We start from the raw sequence: 20,559 nt of genomic DNA, 5'->3' as shown, positions 1-20,559 counted from the left end.
AAAAATCTTGGCCAGGGTTCCTCTTAATATCCATACCAGACCTGAAGGGCCTGGTATGGAATTTAGAGGGACCCCCCACGTAATTTTTTTAAAATTTTGGTTCTGGGTTCCCATGTGGGGAATTCCCATGCCGTTTTTATAAATTAACTTTTATGTGTATTGTCGGACCGGCAATTCATTAATAGCCGCGAGTAGTTTTAAATGACTTTTTTTCCTTTGAAATGTCATTTTGCTGTCAGACTGTTCTAAACACGGGAAACATACGCCCCTTTACAGGCATACTATAGACACTTCCCAGGTATGAAATTTAAAGGGATATTATACTTTTATTGTTTCACTTTAAGCATTATTAAAACCACTGCTCCTGAAAAAACGGCCGTTTTTAAAACTTTTTTTTTGCATTGATCCATGTCCCCTGGGGCAGGACCCAGGTCCCCAAACACTTTTTATGACAATAACTTGCATATAAAGCCTTTAAAATTAGCACTTTTGATTTCTCCCATAGACTTTCGAATTTGCCACGAACACCCCAAATTGTTCGCTGTTCAGCGAACTGGCGAACAGCCGATGTTCGAGTCGAACATGAGTTCGACTCGAACTCGAAGCTCACCCCTAGTGATGAGACCAGAATTGAGCTTTTTGCCCACAACCATAAATGCTATAATGTAAACTTATATATAAAATAAAATAACACCAATACAAGTTTTAATTAATCAACCCTGATCTGAAACATTGCTGTACTTGAGTAGTTTCGTATATCAATCTCCCTACAGGAAGATATTCCAATGTCATGGATCTCTATATACACTATACAAATTTCTTGCCTTCAATTCTGGCCATGGTGGGCTAAATTATAATGCAGCTCATCTGTTATTTGCCACTACTGAAAGTTAATATATTGCAGCAAGTGGTCAGGGATACTATACATTAAAGGCTGAGGGGTTTCAATACTTTTAAAACACCCAAAAATTGTTCATGTTCACAATTTGCCAAAATATATGCTGTTATTTAATTGCAGAATGGTGCCCTTGGGTATAATAGGTCCCGTAGGATACTAGTAACACCCTGACACACGTCTTCTGTGTGCCTTTTTATGTATGAATCCTCTTCTTTCTCTGAGATTTTACCACTCAACCTTTGTTTCTGGTCAACTGTTACCTTTGGGAGTTTAGCTGTCAACAATTATTAATGAAATAGTAGTTTCCCTGGTAACAGGAGAACTATTATTATAGTGAGGCATGGCTTTTTAATTTCATAGACAAAGACAGGTATAACCAGAATTATTCTTAAGCCTACTAAACGAGGTTTTAGAACTATATGGTATTTCCTAAAATATTCTTAATGGGATGTCTGCTTTCTGTAAGCTGAAAATTCTCCAAAATTCAGATATGCATTTTCACAGATAGTACAGACACAATAAATATTTAAAACAGCTCCAATGTCAACCTCAAAAAACTGATATTTTAATTTTGGACCAAAAAAAAAAACCTTCAGTTTATTATGTTTTTATACATTTTTTAAGCCGCTGTTGACGAAAAATGTTTTCCTTTTATAAAAAAAATATTTTTCTTTATTTGTTATTAGGGTCGGTTCACACTACAACGACTTGGGATCCGACTTGTGAGCCTCCAAGTCGCCCCAAGTCGCTTTACTTTGAGATTTGCATTATAGTCAATGAGAGCGTCTTAATTTACACTACTGAAGTCATTCCGACTTCAGAAAAGGTCCCTGTACTACTTCAATCCGACTTGTAGGCGACTTGTACCCATAGAATTCAATGGAAGTCGCCTGCAAGTCGGATCCCTATCTATATTAAAGCGACTTTACAGGAAATAGAAAAAAAAAAGGTCAACACTACACATGGTGCCCCCTCCCTCCCTCCCTTACTCCATCACTCTGTCACATATCACTTCCTTGAAGAACTGAATTCCATTATCTCTGTCTTGCCGATTGTAGTAGTTAGCAGAATGTCTACCAGAGCCAGGGAGGTAGTTTACCAAGAGCCCATAGACAACGAAAGTCTCATAAGGCTTGTGAGACAGCGCCCATGTCTTTATGACAAATCTGATCAAAATTATAGAGATCAAGTAAAGAGGGACAGTGCGTGGCTGGAGATCCGCCGTGGATCCTTTGAAAATTGGGACATGATGATCATCAACGAACGTAGTGAGAAATTAGGGACTGATGTGAATGTATATATAAGTACCTGAAATAAATAAAAATAAATAAATAAATGTAAGTTAACAATTTTCTTTTGCTTATGTCTGTTCGTTATGCGGGTGTTGCACAAATAAACATCCCATGAGGCATTAGGCATGATGGGACTTGTAGTTCATGAACAAGTGGAAGGCCAGACTATGGACGACTATGTTTCCACTATTGCGTCCCCAAACTTGCGCAATTTTCCATCAATTTTTGTTTTTTGCTGCGACCTGAAGCAATGTCTGTGTAATGTTGCACCTCAAGTTGCAGTAGTGCAGGGACATACTTTGAAGTTGCTGCGATTTGAGGTCACACAGATATGAACGGTACTCATTGGAATTCATGGAGAATGACTTGGGGTACGACTTGTCATACGACTTTTCAGGCACAGATCGCATGAAAAGTCGCACAAGTGGAAACCTAGCCAAATCATGGGGTACGACTTGTCATGTGACTATAATCATGGGGTACGACTTGTCATGTGACTGAAATCATGGTGTAGGACTTGTCATGCGACTTTTCAGGCCCAGATCACATGAAAAGTCGCACAAGTGGAAACCTAGTCCTATTAAAGAATAGGAATCATGTTAGCTTTATGTTGTAGAATTAAATATCTTTGTTAATATATGTAGATAATGAATGATCAATATCAATACAGCCCAAAACAAAGTATGGTTTATTTTATTATAACAGTTTATTTATATGAAACCAACTAATAGTATGCGATACATTAACCACAGTATAGTTAGTATTACAAAATTAAACTCAATACTTATACAGGCTTTCAGCAAACAGCAAGAGCAGAAAAATATATATTAAAATAACTTAGCAATGCAGTTAGGAAATAGCATCCAATTGCCATTCTACTTCACCAGCTGGTGAAAGGAAGTATGAAGTAAATTGCTCACGAAATGAGAAAAAGCAAGAAGCGCCAATCTGAGTGCAGTATCATAAAACTTTAATGGGATTATATAAAAGCACAACAGCCGAATGGCTACTCACAAAGATGGGATTAATGTAAGCAAGGACAAATGGTGGGTCCAGGGACGTCCTCCTCAGATGTAGAAAAAGTGCATGGTGGAGGCGCTGTCAGCGTTGTGATGAACAGGTGGTCCGCAGGGTTGCTGCTGGGCGCTGGGCTGCAAAATCGATGGAAATGTCCGCAAGGAAAGCCGGCATCTAGGCAGACATTAGGAGCCAGAGCCGTCGCAGTAAACAGGAACCAGAAGAGGACAGGCGTGGAGCGCAAAGCGCTGATCCAGGAACCAACAAGGCGGAAGTGACGTATGGACGTGTCAGATGACGCGTTTCAATGCTTCCGCATTTTCTTCAGATCTCTTGCTTTTTCTCATATTGTCTTTTCAGAGTTGTCTGCTTCCACTCTCAAGTGAGCTGCCACTGGTGCTCAGTATCAGATTCCTGTGATTCATATATTTTCAGTGACTTTTATTATATTTTTTATTTTTTATATATTTTTATTGACTATTGTCTCCTGGACGTTTTTGCAGAGTCCCTATATTATCATTATTTTTATCATTTCTGACCTTGCATATTCAGGTCACATTCCCCTTTACCCTGTTTTTTTTTATATGAATGTGTATTACTTCATTCTAGCTTGTTTGTATGTTCTTGCGCCATTTATCCTTTTTGTTTAAATTGCTCACAAACACTGTTATCATTGCTGGATCCCCTAGTAGCACTGAGGTGTGCACTCTCCAGGTCATGTATAAGGGAATCCTCAAAACAGTACCCATCACGTACCCGAACATAATTGTGGAGCACGCATGCTGCTTTGACAGCAATAATTGCGTTTTCAAGGTTTAAGGCAATAGGCGTGTGTAAAAAACGCCATTTATTGGCAAGAATTCCAAAATTGCACTCAACCACCCTTCTTGCCCTTGTGAGACGATAATTAAAGACTTTCTTAGGTGTACTCAGATTCCTGTTGGAGTAAGGCCTCATTAGGTGTTGCCCCAATGCAAAAGCCTCATCAGCTATGAACACATATGATAGTGGGGGTTCACTAGTGCCAGGAAGTGGACAGTTCTCAGGAATATCTAGTTGATTATTTCGTAGCCTTTGACCAAGAGAGGAATTTGTAAAAATACGGGAATAGCAGCTACTTCCATAGGATCCTATATCTATATAGGTGAAGCAGTAGTTTGCATCGGCCATGGCAAGCAGTACAAAAGAGCAATATTTTTTGTAATTGAAGTACATACTTCCACTACCAACAGGCTTAATGACACGTATGTGCTTGCCATCTATAGCGCCGATGCAATTTGGGAAATTGCAACGACTCCAAAATAGTCTTACAATATCCTGCCATTTATCTTGTGTCGGTCTCTTCATAACGATGGGGGTTAAGCACGTCCCATATGATTTGGCAGGTTTCTCGGATGATGTAGCTGATTGTTGACCTGCCCGCCAAGAACTGATAATGTAGGCTAACTAGAGAATGACCGGTTGCCAGTTACCTGAAAGACAAAATACATAATTGGTTATTTTTCTATTTCTTTTTTGCAGTGTCTGCAATACAAATTAGATGGAAGGGCCTGAGAGACTGTTATAAACAATATTTACGCAGGATTTTGGAGGCCAGAAGTGGATCGGGCTCTAAAAGGGTGGTACCCTATGTCCACGCAGATGAGCTGGACTTTCTGAGACCGTACATGGAGCTGAGAGAGTGAGATAACATCTTTCATATTATAAAAGTGCTACTATACAGTTATATAAAGAAGGTTGTGCCTGACAGTTAGGGATGAGCTGAACACCCCCCTGTTCGGTTCGCACCAGAACATGTGAACAGGAAAAAAGATCGTTCGAACACGCGAACACCGTTAAAGTCTATGGGACACGAACATGAATAATCAAAAGTGCTAATTTTAAAGGCTTATATGCAAGTTATTGTCATAAAAAGTGTTTGGGGACCTGGGTCCTGCCCCAGGGGACATGGATCAATGCAAAAAAAAGTTTTAAAAACGGCCGTTTTTTCAGGAGCAGTGATTTTAATAATGCTTAAAGTCAAACAATAAAAGTGTAATATCCCTTTAAATTTCGTAGCTGGGGGGTGTCTATAGTATGCCTGTAAAGGGGCGCATGTTTCCTGTGTTTAGAACAGTCTGACAGCAAAATTACATTTCGAAGGAAAAAACCCATTTAAAACTACTCGCGGCTATTGCATTGCCGACAATACACATAGAAGTTAATTGATAAAAACGGCATGGGAATTCCCCACAGGGGAACCCCGAACCAAAATTTAAAAAAAAAAAGACGTGGGAGTCCCCCTAAATTCCATACCAGGCCCTTCAGGTCTGGTATGGATTTTAAGGGGAACCCCGGCCAAAATAAAAAAAAAAAATGACGTGGGGTTCCCCCTAAATTCCATACCAGACCCTTATCCGAGCACGCAACCTGGCAGGCCGCAGGAAAAGAGGGGGGGACGAGTGTGCGTCCCCCCCTCCTGAACCGTACCAGGCCACATGCCCTCAACATTGGGAGGGTGCTTTGGGGTAGCCCCCCAAAACACCTTGTCCCCATGTTGATGAGGACAAGGGCCTCATCCCCACAACCCTGGCCGGTGGTTCTGGGGGTCTGCGGGCGGGGGGCTTATCGGAATCTGGAAGCCCCTTTTAACAAGGGGACCCCCAGATCCCGGCCCCCCCCCTGTGTGAAATGGTAAGGGGGTACTTACCCCTACCATTTCACTAAAAATCTGTCAAAAATGTTAAAAATGACAAGAGACAGTTTTTGACAATTCCTTTATTTAAATGCTTCTTCTTTCTTCTATCTTCCTCCATCTTCTTCTTCTGGTTCTTCTGGCTCTTCTGGTTCTTCCTCCGGCCTTCTCGTCCAGCATCTCCTCCACGGCGTCTTCTATCTTCTTCTCCTCGGGCCGCTCCGCACCCATGGCATGGGGGGAGGCTCCCGCTCTTCTCTTCATCTTCTTCTCTTCTTCTTTTCTTCTCTTTTTCTCTTTTTCTCTTCTTCTCTTCTTCTCTTCTTCATTTTCTTCTCCGGGCCGCTTCGCATCCATGCTGGCATGGAGGGAGGCTCCCGCTGTGTGACGGCATCTCCTCGTCTGACGGTTCTTAAATAATGGGGGGTGGGGCCACCCGGTGACCCCGCCCCCCTCTGACGCACGGTGACTTGACGGGACTTCCCTGTGACGTCACGGGGAATGCCACAGGGAAGTCCTGTCATGTCCCGTGCGTCAGAGGGGGGTGGGGTCACCGGGTGGCCCCGCCCCTGTTATTTAAGAACCGTCAGACAAGGAGACGCCGTCACACAGCGGGAGCCTCCCTCCATGCCAGCATGGATGCGGAGCGGCCCGGAGAAGAAAATGAAGAATAGAAGAAGAGAAGAAGGAAGAAGAGAAGAAGATGAAGAAGAAGATGAAGAGAAGAGCGGGAGCCTCCCCCCATGCCATGGGTGCGGAGCGGCCCGAGGAGAAGAAGATAGAAGACGCCGTTGAGGAGATGCTGGACGAGAACGCCGGAGGAAGAACCAGAAGAAACAGAAGAAGAAGAAGATGAAGGAAGATAGAAGAAAGAAGAAGCATTTAAATAAAGGAATTGTCAAAAACTTTCTCTTGTCATTTTTAACATTTTTGACAGTTTTTTAGTGAAATGGTAGGGGTAAGTACCCCCTTACCATTTCACACATGGGGGGATCTGGGGGTCCCCTTGTTAAAGGGGGCTTCCAGATTCCGATAAGCCCCCTGCCCGCAGACCCCCACAACCACCGGCCAGGGTTGTGGGGATGAGGCCCTTGTCCTCATCAACATGGGGACAAGGTGTTTTGGGGGGCTACCCCAAAGCACCCTCCCAATGTTGAGGGCATGTGGCCTGGTACGGTTCAGGAGGGGGGGCGCACTCTCGTCCCCACCTCTTTTCCTGCGGCCTGCCAGGTTGCATGCTCGGATAAGGGTCTGGTATGGATTTTTGGGGGGACCCCACGCCTTTTTTTTTTTTGGCGCGGGGTTCCCCTTAAAATCCATACCAGACCTGAAGGGTCTGGTATGGAATTTAGGGGGAACCCCACGTCATTTTTTTTTAAATTTTGGCCGGGGTTCCCCTTAATATCCATACCAGACCTGAAGGGCCTGGTATGGAATTTAGGGGGACTCCCATGTCATTTTTTTTTTAATTTTGGTTCGGGGTTCCCCTGTGGGGAATTCCCATGCCATTTTTATCAATGAACTTCTATGTGTATTGTCGGCAATGCAATAGCCGCGAGTAGTTTTAAATGTGTCCCCAAACACTTTTTATGACAATAACTTGCATAAAAGCCTTTAAAATTAGCACTTTTGATTTCTCCCATAGACTTTTAAAGGGTGTTCCGCGCCATTCGAATTTGCCGCGAACACCCCAAATTGTTCGCTGTTCGGCGAACTTGCGAACAGCCAATGTTCGAGTCGAACATGAGTTCGACTCGAACTCGAAGCTCATTCCTACTGACAGTATTATATCTTTATTACAGAACACAATCGTTGGGAAGTGGGTGAGGAAGGTCACAAGGCACCTCCGGAACCTCAAGGGTCGCAGGACCAGTGTTCATTGGATGAAAATATGACTCAGGAGATGAACCCCGCTGACAATTCATTTAATACACAGGAGACAGCTGGCCCTAGTCAGGTCCAAAGGCCTGAGCCTACTCAAGCAAGATCAGCGCGTACTAATAGACCACGTGGAAGGCGTGTTGAAAACATGGAAAGGTTTGCAGACCTCATGGATCGTCTCAATTAAAAATTGGACGATCTTGAGTCTGAGGAGCATGGTTTCGGGATAATGGTGGCTGGAATGTTAAAAAAAAAGAGGACAGAAGAAACCAAGTCAAGAAAGCGGTGATGGATCTACTTGATTCCAGTCTTCGAAATGAGCAATCTATTTGCTCCTCACCAATTTTTGGACCGCCGCCACCATCCGGTCCTTATTATTCTTACTCCAACCACCCAGAACCCAACACCACTATTCCTCTCACTTCAGGCCATACTCGGATGAGTATGGCAATATGCAAAATTATTCCCATCCACCGATCCTGTATCCATCCCTGCCCCCAATTCGCACCACCATTGGTGCACCATGTTTCCAAAGAACACAATCCCAAAGCCCTTCCACCAGCAGTGCAACCTCCCATTCTGAGTATCAACCCTCGTATCAGCAATTATGAGTTATTATTACAATTTACAAAATGGTTCTTATTTTTTGATTATACAGATAATATGTATACAGATAATATGTAAAATTAAAAAAAGTTTATTATTCTTTGCAGATACTATGTAAAATTTAAAAAAGGTTTATTATTTTTTGATTATTCTAAAAAGTTTATTCTTTGATTATTGTTATATTAAAAAGTTTTACTAAATTTTATGGATGTTTGTGTGCTACATTGTACAATATATGTTCATTTTTGTATTTTGTAAGAATGATAATTAGCTAGGTGGATGCAGCACCGCACCGATGTTGCATCTGTCCACTGCCGCTTCTTCACACAGAACTGAGTCAACAAACATTGTCGATGGCTCTGTTCTCTACTCTCCCTTAGCAGAGAGCTGCTGACTTTCAGTCAGCAGGTCTTATGCTCTGCTCCTCCACACTCCTAGGAGCGCTGAACTGTGGAGTAGCATGGTGCAGCTTGATAAGAGGAGTTCAGGCAGCTGGTGGATAAAGAAGTTTGGAAGTCAAGATGATGCGCTGCCTGAACTGATCTTGGTGATGTCAGCGCAGAGCCGACTTCTGACCACTGTATGCTGAAAAGGGGTCACAGGAGCAATGGCGACCCTAGGGGGGGGGCCAGAGGGGGCCCTGACCCCCCCAACATTATGCTGTGCCCCACCATGTGCCCCCCCCAAAAAAAAAATAATAATTTTTTTTTTTTTTACAAAAAATCAATGTCTAAGAGGGAGAGAGTCCCCCGTCAGCTCCTGCGGGTGATTCCTCCCCCCTCCCCTGCTCGCTGACACTGCATAATGCGAGCGTTCACACAACCACGGCCGCCCGATCTGCTCCTTCACCTGCATCCTCATTGGCAGGGAGAAGAGCGAGTTGCAGGAAGGACTCCACCAGGACTCTCAGTTACTGAAAAAACAGAATGATTTCTCCTGTCCTTAGGACAGGAGGACCAGCCTGTAAATTCCAAGAGATGCCAGACCAGCGCTGTCAATAGCAGGGGCAGGACAGCAAGAGGAGGCTGGGGAACCCCACAGTGGCAGAACACCAGGGCCCGGAGGCAAGACAACCTTTGCAACCCTGATAGTTCTCCCACTGCTTTGGATCCTTTTATTTTCTTGATATGCTGGTGACATATATCTCTTGTTTTCTGCCACCCTGGGGGACCCCAATACAGTAGGAAGGGAGCTCACTGCAGAACATGTGAAAGGGCCCGTTGTGGGGTCGTAGTAAAGGGCCCCAGGATATATATATATATATATATATATATATATATATATATATATATATATATATATATACATTTTATAGTTGCCCCCTACTTTTGTCCCTGTCCCCCCCATGTGCCCCCCCTAAATTTGAAAGCTGGAGACGCCACTGCACAGGAGTGCAAAAGAATTGCACTCCTGTGACCCATTGGAGAAGCACAGCTACTGTTGTGCTTCTAATAAAATATAGATTACCTTAGTGTAATAATCAGTCTTTCAGTAGGTGAGATACTCCTCCGAAATGATGTGTTCTGTCGCTCCAGATGGACGGAAAGCAGACCAAGCAAATCGTCAAAACTGTTAACAAAAAAGGAGGTAATTTACTATATTGAAACACACACACATTAAACCCTATTCTCTAGGGTGAATGATAAAAAAAAACAGATATCTAAGATTTAGGGGCTCAGAAAGACTTTATCCATTAAAAGATACGGAGTGAAAAACAAAAATATAAAATAAAAAAGGGTAGTTAACCAGTTCCCACCAGCGCCACCTACCAGTGACCACAGTACTACCCATCCGTGCCTACAGTGTCACCTCACAGTGCCGCCTATCAGTGGCCATCAGTGCCACCTACCATTGCCAGTCAGTGACAGCCACCTATCATTGCCCATCAGGGACACCCATTAATGCCACCATCAGTGCCACTCATGAGTGCCAACCATCAGTGCTGTCTTATCAGTGCCCATCAGTGCTGCCTTATCTTTTCCTATCAGTGTAGCCTTATCTGTGCCCTTCAATGCCCATCAGTGCAGCCCATCAGTGCCCATCAGTGCAGCCTCATCAGCAAATCTTTTTGAATGAGAAAATTTAACCTTTTGCAAAATTATATAACGAACTATGAAACATGTTTTTTTTTATTTTTTTTTTTAACTATATGCATATCCACATATAGCATATTTACTTACCTTGCGATAGACATCCTGGTATAATTGAAAAACTTGTTATCATAAGCACGCAAATATCGAACATGGCCCAGAACTGGCCTCTGGTATCTCTATTTATAATGATTGGATGTATCCAGTAGCGACGTCTTCTTCTCATCCTAATCCTCCACTTCCTTTCTTCCTCTTCTTCTTCCATCAATACTGCTACACCAGCTGTTATGACAGCTGTCATTAAAGAACGCAAAGACAACATTCTCGTCAGTACACAGGGGACTTGGAACCAGGAAGAGAACAGGAACAAGAATTATGTCACAAGAGCTGATTAGCTCTGATTGGCCACAGGCAAAGTCGCCTATACTGGGGGCGACTTGAAGTCGTGTTGTAAATCGCTACAAGTCACGTTGAAGTCGCGTTGATGTCGCCTTGCAAAGTCGCGCTGCAGTCGTGTTGCCCATGTGTGGATCGAGCCTAATGCCCCGTACACACGGTCGGATTTTCCGATGGAAAATATCCGATCGGAGCGTGTTGTCGGACATTCCGACCGTGTGTGGGCTCCATCGGACATTTTCCGACACACAAAGTTTGAGAGCAAGCTATAAAATTTTCCACAACAAAATCCGATCGCGTCAATTCCGATCGTGTGTGGCCTGTTCCGAGGCACAAAGTGCCACGCATGCTCAGAAGAAATTCTGAGACGGAACAGCTTGGTCTGGTAAACGTAGCGTTCGCAATGGATACAGCACTTTCGTCACGGTGCAATGTTAAAAATGGTTTAATACAGCACACTCTCTTCTTCTTTATAATGTGAGAAGAATGAAGTAGTTTTGCTGCTCATATTCACACAGACTTCTCACAAACGTATTTCTTTATTATTTAGCGGGATTACCTTAATATATTTAGATTTGTCACATCTGACAGCATTTTTTTTGTGTTTGAATTTTTTTTTTTTAGGTTTTAAGGCAGATTCTTTTTTTTTTTTTTTTGGTTTGTCTCTTTTTCAAGGCTGATCTTTGTTTGATTGTATTTTTTTTTTTACTCCAGAATATTTTTGTGTGTGTTTTGTGTGTCAAGTTACCACAACACCATTGATATGTTGTTCTATTTAATCTGTAGGAGATTGTTTGGTGTTGTTGTCTCTTGTTAATTTCACATTGTACTTTAGAAATTTACCTGAATCCTCACCAACAAACTGTCCTTTTTGGATGAAAACACTCATAGATGAGTATAATTTTCCCCAAAAAATCATTTATTAAGGGCTCACAACTAAACAAAGAGGGAGGCAACGCTGGAGAAACAGCAGAAATGGGTAAAGCCTTGGACCCCCAGGGCACACATCAACTATTTTCAAGCAAAATTGGTGGCCTGAGGAGTCCTTATCTAAGGGAGTGCAGTCTGGTCCAGAAGTCCCAGAGATCCGGAAAGCAGCAGATGACATCTGTGTCCCCAGGCTGTGGTCATACAAGAGACTGCAGCTTTTGTCAGACCAGACTGAACCCAGGGTCATCACTCTCTTGTCTTCTTTCCACGCTTCCTTCCATGCTGTGGCTGTGGTGGTGGAGTTGTGGCAGCAGGAGGAGGAGGAGGATGGTCCAACTCAATCACGTCGGTCTTGGGTGTGATTTCGCCACTCACCCCCTTATTTAGGGCTTTATAAATAAGTTGCTCAAACATGAGGCGTTGACCCTCCTGCATGCCTTGCAGTTTGGTGGCAGCCATGCAGGCAAAGGCCTCTTCAGGAGTGGGTAAGGCTCTGAGGGACGCAGAAGCCTCCTGAATTAGCCTGAGTGCAGAATCCTGAACGTGACTCCCCTTCCTCACTCTTTTGTATGGAAGGCGGAGGGGAGGAACCTGCGATTCGGTCAGGCTTCGACTTGTCCCAGGCTTCTCCTGGCTGACACTTAGCCCCGCCTCCTCCTGGCTGCAACTTAGCCCCGCCTCCTCCTGGCTGCCACATTCCACAGCCTCCTCCTGGCTGAGGTCTTCCGGTGTATGAAAAAGGGACATAGTTTTAGTTTTTTAGTCATCATTCACACACAATTTTCACCTCCTGACTGTTGCAAATTGAATGTTAGCAAATATAACAGACTATCATTCTGAGCCCAGCATTTTTCATTCTTGTCCCAATTTTGGGTGCCCACTATTATCTAGTGATATGTAAAACACTTTTTTCAATCAGCAATTAGTGATCAATAATAACATCTAGTAAAGATCATTTCTTTATTGACCAGAAATCTGTAGAAGAATGCTATGCCTGACTCCAGCTGGGCTCCTCCACTTCTTCCTGGCTGGAAGGCCCAGGTTGGACATCGGAAGCCTCAGCTGGGGTGGAAGGAAGAGTGGAAGGAAGAGTGGAGAGGGATTTCCTGACTTCAGTGTGGTGTGACAGAAATCGCAGTCTCTCATAGTACCACAGCCTAGGGACATAAACGTCATCTGCTGCAGCTCCGGACCTCTGGGAATCTGTGACTTTCTTGCTCTCCCTAAGATAAGTGCTCCTCAGGCCACCAATTTTGGCTTTTAAATAGGGGATGGTTGCTGTGAGGACCACCGGCTTCACCAACTCCAGCAGTTTCTCCAGCACTGCCTGCCTCTTTTGCTTATTGTTATAATGGGGATGTCTCACCTGCCACAGACAGGGCAGCTCCCTGTATTTGTCTCTGAACAGGGGGAGGAAGTTGTGGTCATTGAAGCCATCCATTTTCTCTGCAAGACACAACACAGGCCAAACTCTCCTAATCTTGTTACAATATAGGCTTCAGTTTCAAAGCTGTATAGGCCCAAGTTTAGATCTTACCTTTATTATCACGATCGGCGCCTCCGATGCTCCTTCCTACGCTCACAGATCGTACGTAATACGCACGCGTGTTACGCTTTATACACACTGCGCATGCGTGTAACTCTGCCCGCCCCTGACGTTCTTTCTAGTCTATTCCCACCCCTTTTCGTTCTGCGCGGTGGGGGAAGAGCACATGGCGGATACACAGCAGGTGCGTGCTAATTACAGGAACGAGGAGGAGGAAAGCCCGGATCCGGACACGTCCCGATCCAGAAGGAGATTTAAGGCCTCAAATATGTCCTTTGGGGAGATGTTGGAGATGGTCGACATCCTGAAGAAGGCCGACTATGATGGGAAGTATGGACCTTACCCCAACCCCAATGTCAGAAAGGCCAAGATCATGGCGAAAGTGGTTAAAAGTCTGCACCAGCATTTCGGGATACGACGATCGAAAGATCAGCTCAGGAAGCGGTGGTCGGACCTGAAATTAAGAGAACACGAGCAGTACAGAAAGATCCGGAGAGTGCTGCAAAAAAGTAAGTAGTTGTGCTGTGTTCCTATTCTTTTTGTGTTTATTATGTTCGTGCTGCTCCATGTGCTTTTCTTAAAAGTGTACATTTTAAAATGGCAACTTTCATGTTCATGGGCACATTATTCGTTCGTATCAAACATTTTTCTTTCGGCCTATAAAAAACAATTTTTTTTTGGCCATATGCATTTGGCCACATTTTTTACGCCCTACTTTTTTGAAACTAATTTGGTTATGTAGATGGCTTTGTTACTAGAATGAAATGCAAACTAGATTCTGTGTAAGGAGAGGACACTCAGCAGCTGTTTACACATCTGGACGCTGGAGCACTAGTGTGGGACCCCAGAACACCATTTTTATTAGGGGGGCCACACAGGTGCTCCAGTGTATACTATAGGGGTGACTCAATCTGGGAAGCTTGTACCAAACAGGTAAAGTATTGCAGCTTGACAAAGGACACTGAAAATGCTACATTTTGGAACTCTGCCAAAATAGACAATTGTACCCCACTTCCAAGCAATGTTTCCTATTTATAGTTCTGCCATCAAATATCTGTGTGCTAAGTATACCATTTTTGCTTTACATAGGGGAGAAAAGACTCAGAGGACACCCCTCATCCGAGGAGACCACAGACCCCCCACCTCTGGAAGAAGGGGAAATACCCCCAACCCAAGAAGTGCAGGAGGAAGAAGACGTGGTGGAAATTGTCACCACAACAGGTGAGTGTCTGCGACCACAGGCTCAGGTAAGAGATGGATGCCGGCAGATTTATAATACATGGTGTGTTTTTTGGTTTCTCTCTTTTTAGGTGATCGTGATGTTGTGGATCCAGATCCTTTCACATCAGAAAGTGCCCAGATCCTGATCGGGGAGATCATGGGGTGTAATTTACAATTGGAAAACCTCAAGAAAAACATCAATGATGTTATTCAAAAAAATAAAAACATCATTGATGTTTTGGGGCGAGTTTAAAACCCCTCCAAAACACTGTTTTTTTGTGTGCTACAATGTTAAAAATGTTTTAGCGATTTTTAGAAAAGTCAAATTTGGAGGAAGCACACAGTGTGCCAACATGTGCTATCTGCCATCACAGGAGATCAATGGACGCGTTTTGGGGGGTGCAACCCCTTCCTCAATAATAAAGTAGCTGAGAGGAAGGGGTTTCTCCCCCAAAACACGTCCCTTGATCCCCCGTGATGGCAGCTAGCACATGTTGACATTGGGAAATTTGTGTGCATCTTCCAAATTTGGCTTTTCCTGGGGTGACTTCACCCCATCTGAACGCAATATCAAAATCATCAGGATTATTCTCATGGATCTCATGGAGCAAAGGCATATGAGAGAACTGGTCACGCTGAAGCAACCAATTCTTGGTCCATGAATTCCTCCCCACTCTGTTCATGGACTGGACTTGTGTCAAGGTCAGGACCCCAACACCAAGCCCCCGCACAGCACGAACTCTACGAGGAGTACGTATACGCAACATGGCTAGAAAACGGTCGGCTGCTCAGAACGAAGTAACAGAACGCACTGAAGAACAGCAAGGCCTGTGAAGAGCGACCTGAAAAACAGCAACGCGTGGGCAAGATCGCACAGGAAACTCCAATACGAACTGACTGCACGCACTGAAGAGCAGATACAAACCCACAAGCACAAACTGAACTGCAGAAAACGATCTGAAAGCCACGAGTCTGAAAAAGCGCAAATCGTCTCTCACCAAACTTTAACTAACACGAGATTAGCAAAAGGAGCCCAAAGGGTGCCGCGCTTGGTTCTGAACTGGCCTTTTCTAGTCTCGTCGTACGTGGTGTACGTGACCGCGTGGTTGGCGATTGGAAATTCCGACAACTTTGTGCGACTGTGTGTACGCAAAACAAGTTTGAGCCAACATTCATCGGAAAAAATCCTAGGATTTTGTTGTCGGAATGTCCGATCAATGTCCGACCGTGTGTATGGGGCATAAGTCTGTTAAATATAAAAAAATAATACATATAAATATTTTAGATTTATTTTGTTCAGCTAGTAGATGGAGCTCTGGTTACTGCAATTTATATGTAGCTATATATGTTTGTGCTGTAGAGAGTTTGTAACCCAGATAACGAGCAATTGTGCTGCAAGTTTGAAAATGACTTGCTAAGCTATTGCTAGACTTGCCAGGCTTCACAAGTTTGTTGCACAATTTTTTTTTGCTAGAAAATTACTTAGAACCCCCAAACATTATATATTGTTTTTTTTCTAACACCCTAGAGAATAAAATGGTGGTCATTGCAATACTTTTTTTCACACCATATTTGCGGTCTTACAAGCGCGCTTTTTTTTTGGAAAAAATTCACTTTTTTTAAAACAAAATAAGACAACGGTAAAGTTAGCCCAATTTTTTTTTATATTGTGAAAGATAATGTTACGCCGAGTAAATTGATACCCACTGTCAGGTCACCTAGAGGCTGGGTGACAGATGCACACCGTTGGGATCAGGAGTGCACCGCAAGGTAGTGGACCCTACGGCTGACTGCTGCGGATTAAACCCTGGGAGGTTTCAGGAAGCAGGTCTACTGGATCACTGACACAGATCCCACTGGGAGCTAGAGCATAGATTCCCCAGGGCGCGGAGTCTAAGAGCTAGCAGGTGTTCACCAAAGCCTTTAATGGTAAGGATGGACTGCGCTGCAGTCTGGCTCCAGGGCACGGCCCCCAGGGTCTCACAGCTCACGGTAGACTACAGGAGAATAGGAAGGAGGCAGCAGGCTGGAACAACAAGGAAAGTAAAGGACAAGCCAAGGTCGCGGCCACAAGCAGACAAGGACAACAGAGTACACGCCAAGGTTCAAGGTCACAGGCAAACAGGGATGGTCGGGAACACGCCAAAGGTCAGGGTCACGAGCAGACAGGAATAGTTAAGAACAGGCCAAAGTCAGTAACAGGAATCAGATGTAGGAAACACAGCAAGTACACACAGAGGCTAACACACAATGGTTGATCAGCACTGCTGGCTTGCAGTGCACAGGTTAATATAGGGTTCCCTGATAGGGCCTGGGGTGGGGCCATGCTTAGAGGAGAGGTTACAAAAGCAGTCAGGTGAGGGTCAGCTGGTCTCTAGAGATGAACACATGGAGACAGGTATGCTGTTCGACAAACTCTATTCTATAACCATGACACCCACCATGTCACGCTTCAAAATTGTGCCCGCTCGTGGAATGGCGTCAAACTTTTACCCTAAAAAAATCTCCATAGGCGACGTTTAAAAAATTCTACAGGTTGCACGTTTTGCATTACAGAGGAGGTCTAGGGCTGATATTATTGCTCTCACTCTAACGATTGCGGTGATACCTCACATGTGTGGTTTAACCACCGTTTTCATATGCGGGGGCTACTCATGTATGCGTTCACTTCTGCACGCGAGCTCATCGGGACGGGAGTTTTTTAAAAAAAAATTATTTTTATTATTTATTTTACATGATTTTATTTATTTTTACACTGCTTTAAAAAAAAAATGTGTCACGTTTATTCCTATTACAAGGAATGTAAATATCCCTTGTAATAGAAAACAGCATGACAGGACCTTTTAAATATGAGATCTGGAGTCAAAAAGACCTCAGATCTCATAATTACACTAAAATGCAATAAAAAAAAAGTCATTTAGAGGGGGGCAGGAGGCGGAGCCTAGCAGAGCAGACATGCATTGTTAGAGCTCCACACCGCTGAGGAGAGAAGAGAAGGACAAAGCGGAGCCTGCAGGCTCAAAAGGTATCCATTTGAACCTTTTTGCCCCAGGGAACAAACTGTGAAAGTTTGGGCAGGAAATATGGTACTGGGAGGAAACCGTGGCAGAAATAAAAATCACCTCACAAAGAGCTCACAGGCACTCACTGCAGCTGAAGCAGCTCCAGTCACCTCACAATATACAGCATCAGGGCGCTCTCACAGACAGAAAATGTCACAGCAAGACTCTCCATTTGAGTCAGATACAGAACAAATCCTCTCACAAACTTCTCCACAAGCCTCCTCAGCATCCCCAGTAATATTATTGCAATTTGAAAAGATGCTTCATAAGGCTTTAAAACAAACCTCAGACCAAATAACAAAAAGCCTAACCAAAGAAATAAGAGAGCTGGGAAACCGCACCGCAGCCTTAGAAATAAAAATGGATGAAATTGAAATTACAACCCAAGAAAATATAACAGAATTGGAACAATTAAAAAAAGAGAATTTAATACTTCAAACTAAGTTCGAAGATTACGAAAATAGAGCCAGACGTTCAAACTTGCGCATAAGGGGAATACCTGAAACTGTGACAGACCTGCAATCTACTATTACTGCTCTATTACAAGAACTAAAGCCAGATATCCCTATTGAACGTTTAGAACTGGACAGAGTACACAGAGCCCTCACAGCCAAAAAGAAAGATGGACCCCCACGTGATATAATCACAAAATTTCATTATTACAGAACGAAAGAACAAATACTAATTGCTGCAAGAGAAAAAAAGGAACTTAATTTTCAAGGACACAATTATCAAATTTTTGCTGACCTATCCCAACTTACTATTACTAAAAGACGATCCGTGAAACCCCAACTAATGGAACTCCAACGCCACAACATTATGTATCAATGGGGCTTCCCCTTTTCAGTCAGATTTAACTACCAAGGTACAATTTACAGAAGCAGATCAGCAGATGAACTACAACAAACAATTTTAAAATTATATCTGACAGAACCCACAAGCAGCAACACTCCCACACGCAGAAGAATGGCATCATCTTCACCTTCAGGCAGCACACAGAAAATTTCAGAACAAAATGGGAATCATCATTCTCACAAAAGAGGCCGTTATGCCACATCATCCATGGACCAAGAAGATTCAATGGACTGACATCCTAATTCCTGATATCTCTTCATTTATTATGCTAAGAGATGGTTCTCTATAAAAAAACCTGTATTTATAACTGAATGTAACTGCATTCTGATAGTCACACACTGTGTGGGATCATGTTACATTCCAGTTATATTTCTTATTACTTCTGATTCATATAGTCTTAGAATATATAAGTGAAATAAGGAAATTCTTGTTCAGTTATATATTATCAGGTAATAACAATAGATTTATTACTTTTTAGGACAAATATGTTCAATAATCCAGAAGTAATGGAAGCTTTTTCTTTCTTTTCTTAAAACAAATATATTATTACCTAACTAGTTCCTAGAATTATGTTTTTGTTTATTCTAATCTGAAGCAATACAACCTCAATTTTATGAGTTAACATATCTAAACAGTTACATATGAATAAAATATGTAATTGTTTACTCTAAAAGGGTTAAAATCCCAAAATAATTCAAACTATCTTCATCAATACCAAAGTTATTAACAGTACCTTTCTAACTGAATTATTTAGCCTAGGGCAAGACTAACCATATACAACCACCCTGGAATAAATAATTTCAACAAAAACTATATTCTGCACTCCAATTAATGAAATATCATTTTGATGTCTTTTGACATAGCACTTCTCTCCTGTAAGCGGAAGATCCGTGTACCCCCATTAGCCCTCCTCATTCTCCCAACCATAGTATGTGGGAGTGTGACGAAGGCACTTATTCCCTTGAGAGAGATATTTATTCTCTTTCACGGGTAAATTGTGATTACTTGCAAAAAATAATTTATACAATGTATCATCTAATCTCATATGTTTTTTGTTTACTCTTTACTCCAGAATTCACTGGTTTCTTTTCTATCTATTCATCTCTTCAGTCCACACAGGTTGATCTGCGCAGTCAGCTCTGCATAACAAAAAGTAAGTCAAAACTATTTGATCTATTGCCATGGCACCACTGAATATACTTTCCCTGAATGTTCAGGGAATAAATGTCCCTCAAAAAAGGACCAAAGCCTTCCGTACTTTCCATAACAAAAAGGCTCACATAGTATGCCTCCAAGAAACACACTTCACCAAAGATTCTACTCCAAAATATATTTCTCCTTTTTATCAACAAATTTACATGGCTTCTGCTTGTACCAAGCAAAGGGGAACTCTAATTGCATTTCACCTATCCACACCATTCACCTTATCATCAGAAATTAAAGACCCAGAAGGTAGATACCTGATACTCATGGGTTATATAATGGATACAGCAATCACAGTGATTTCCTACTACGCTCCTAACAAACAACCTACACCATTCCTCTCACATATATTACAAGTGATTAATACACACAAAATAGGAACGGTGATAATGTGTGGGGATTCGAACCAGGTCCTCCTCCCATTTCTAGATAAATCACCTTTTACACCATCCAAAATAACCTCTAGATTACCTTTTTCTCAACTTCTTTCCAAATACAATCTGGTAGATTCGTGGAGAGAAAGTAACCCAATGAAAAAGAAATTCACTTATTTCTCGCACCCTCATCAAACCTTCACCAGAATAGATCATATTTTTCTAACAATAGGAATGATACCAGAAATTATTGCATCAGATATAATTCCGATTCCGTGGTCTGACCATAATGCAGTATACACTACTATAGCCTCAGCCATACCAAAAGCGCATGACCCAACGTGGTACTTACCGGACATAATGCTCAAACACCCACTACATCAGATGGCCATTGAACAAGCTTTAAAGGAATACATATCAATTAATAATACAACAGACATCTCCCCAATAACACTGTGGGAAGCTCATAAGCCTGTCTTGCGTGGTACAATACAAAGACAAATGGCACTATTTA

Source organism: Aquarana catesbeiana, linkage group LG01 (genome assembly GCF_042186555.1).
Source record: "Aquarana catesbeiana isolate 2022-GZ linkage group LG01, ASM4218655v1, whole genome shotgun sequence".
Taxonomy (NCBI): domain Eukaryota; kingdom Metazoa; phylum Chordata; class Amphibia; order Anura; family Ranidae; genus Aquarana; species Aquarana catesbeiana.
The sequence above is the reverse complement of the archived record's forward strand: the minus strand, read 5'-3'. Positions refer to the sequence as shown.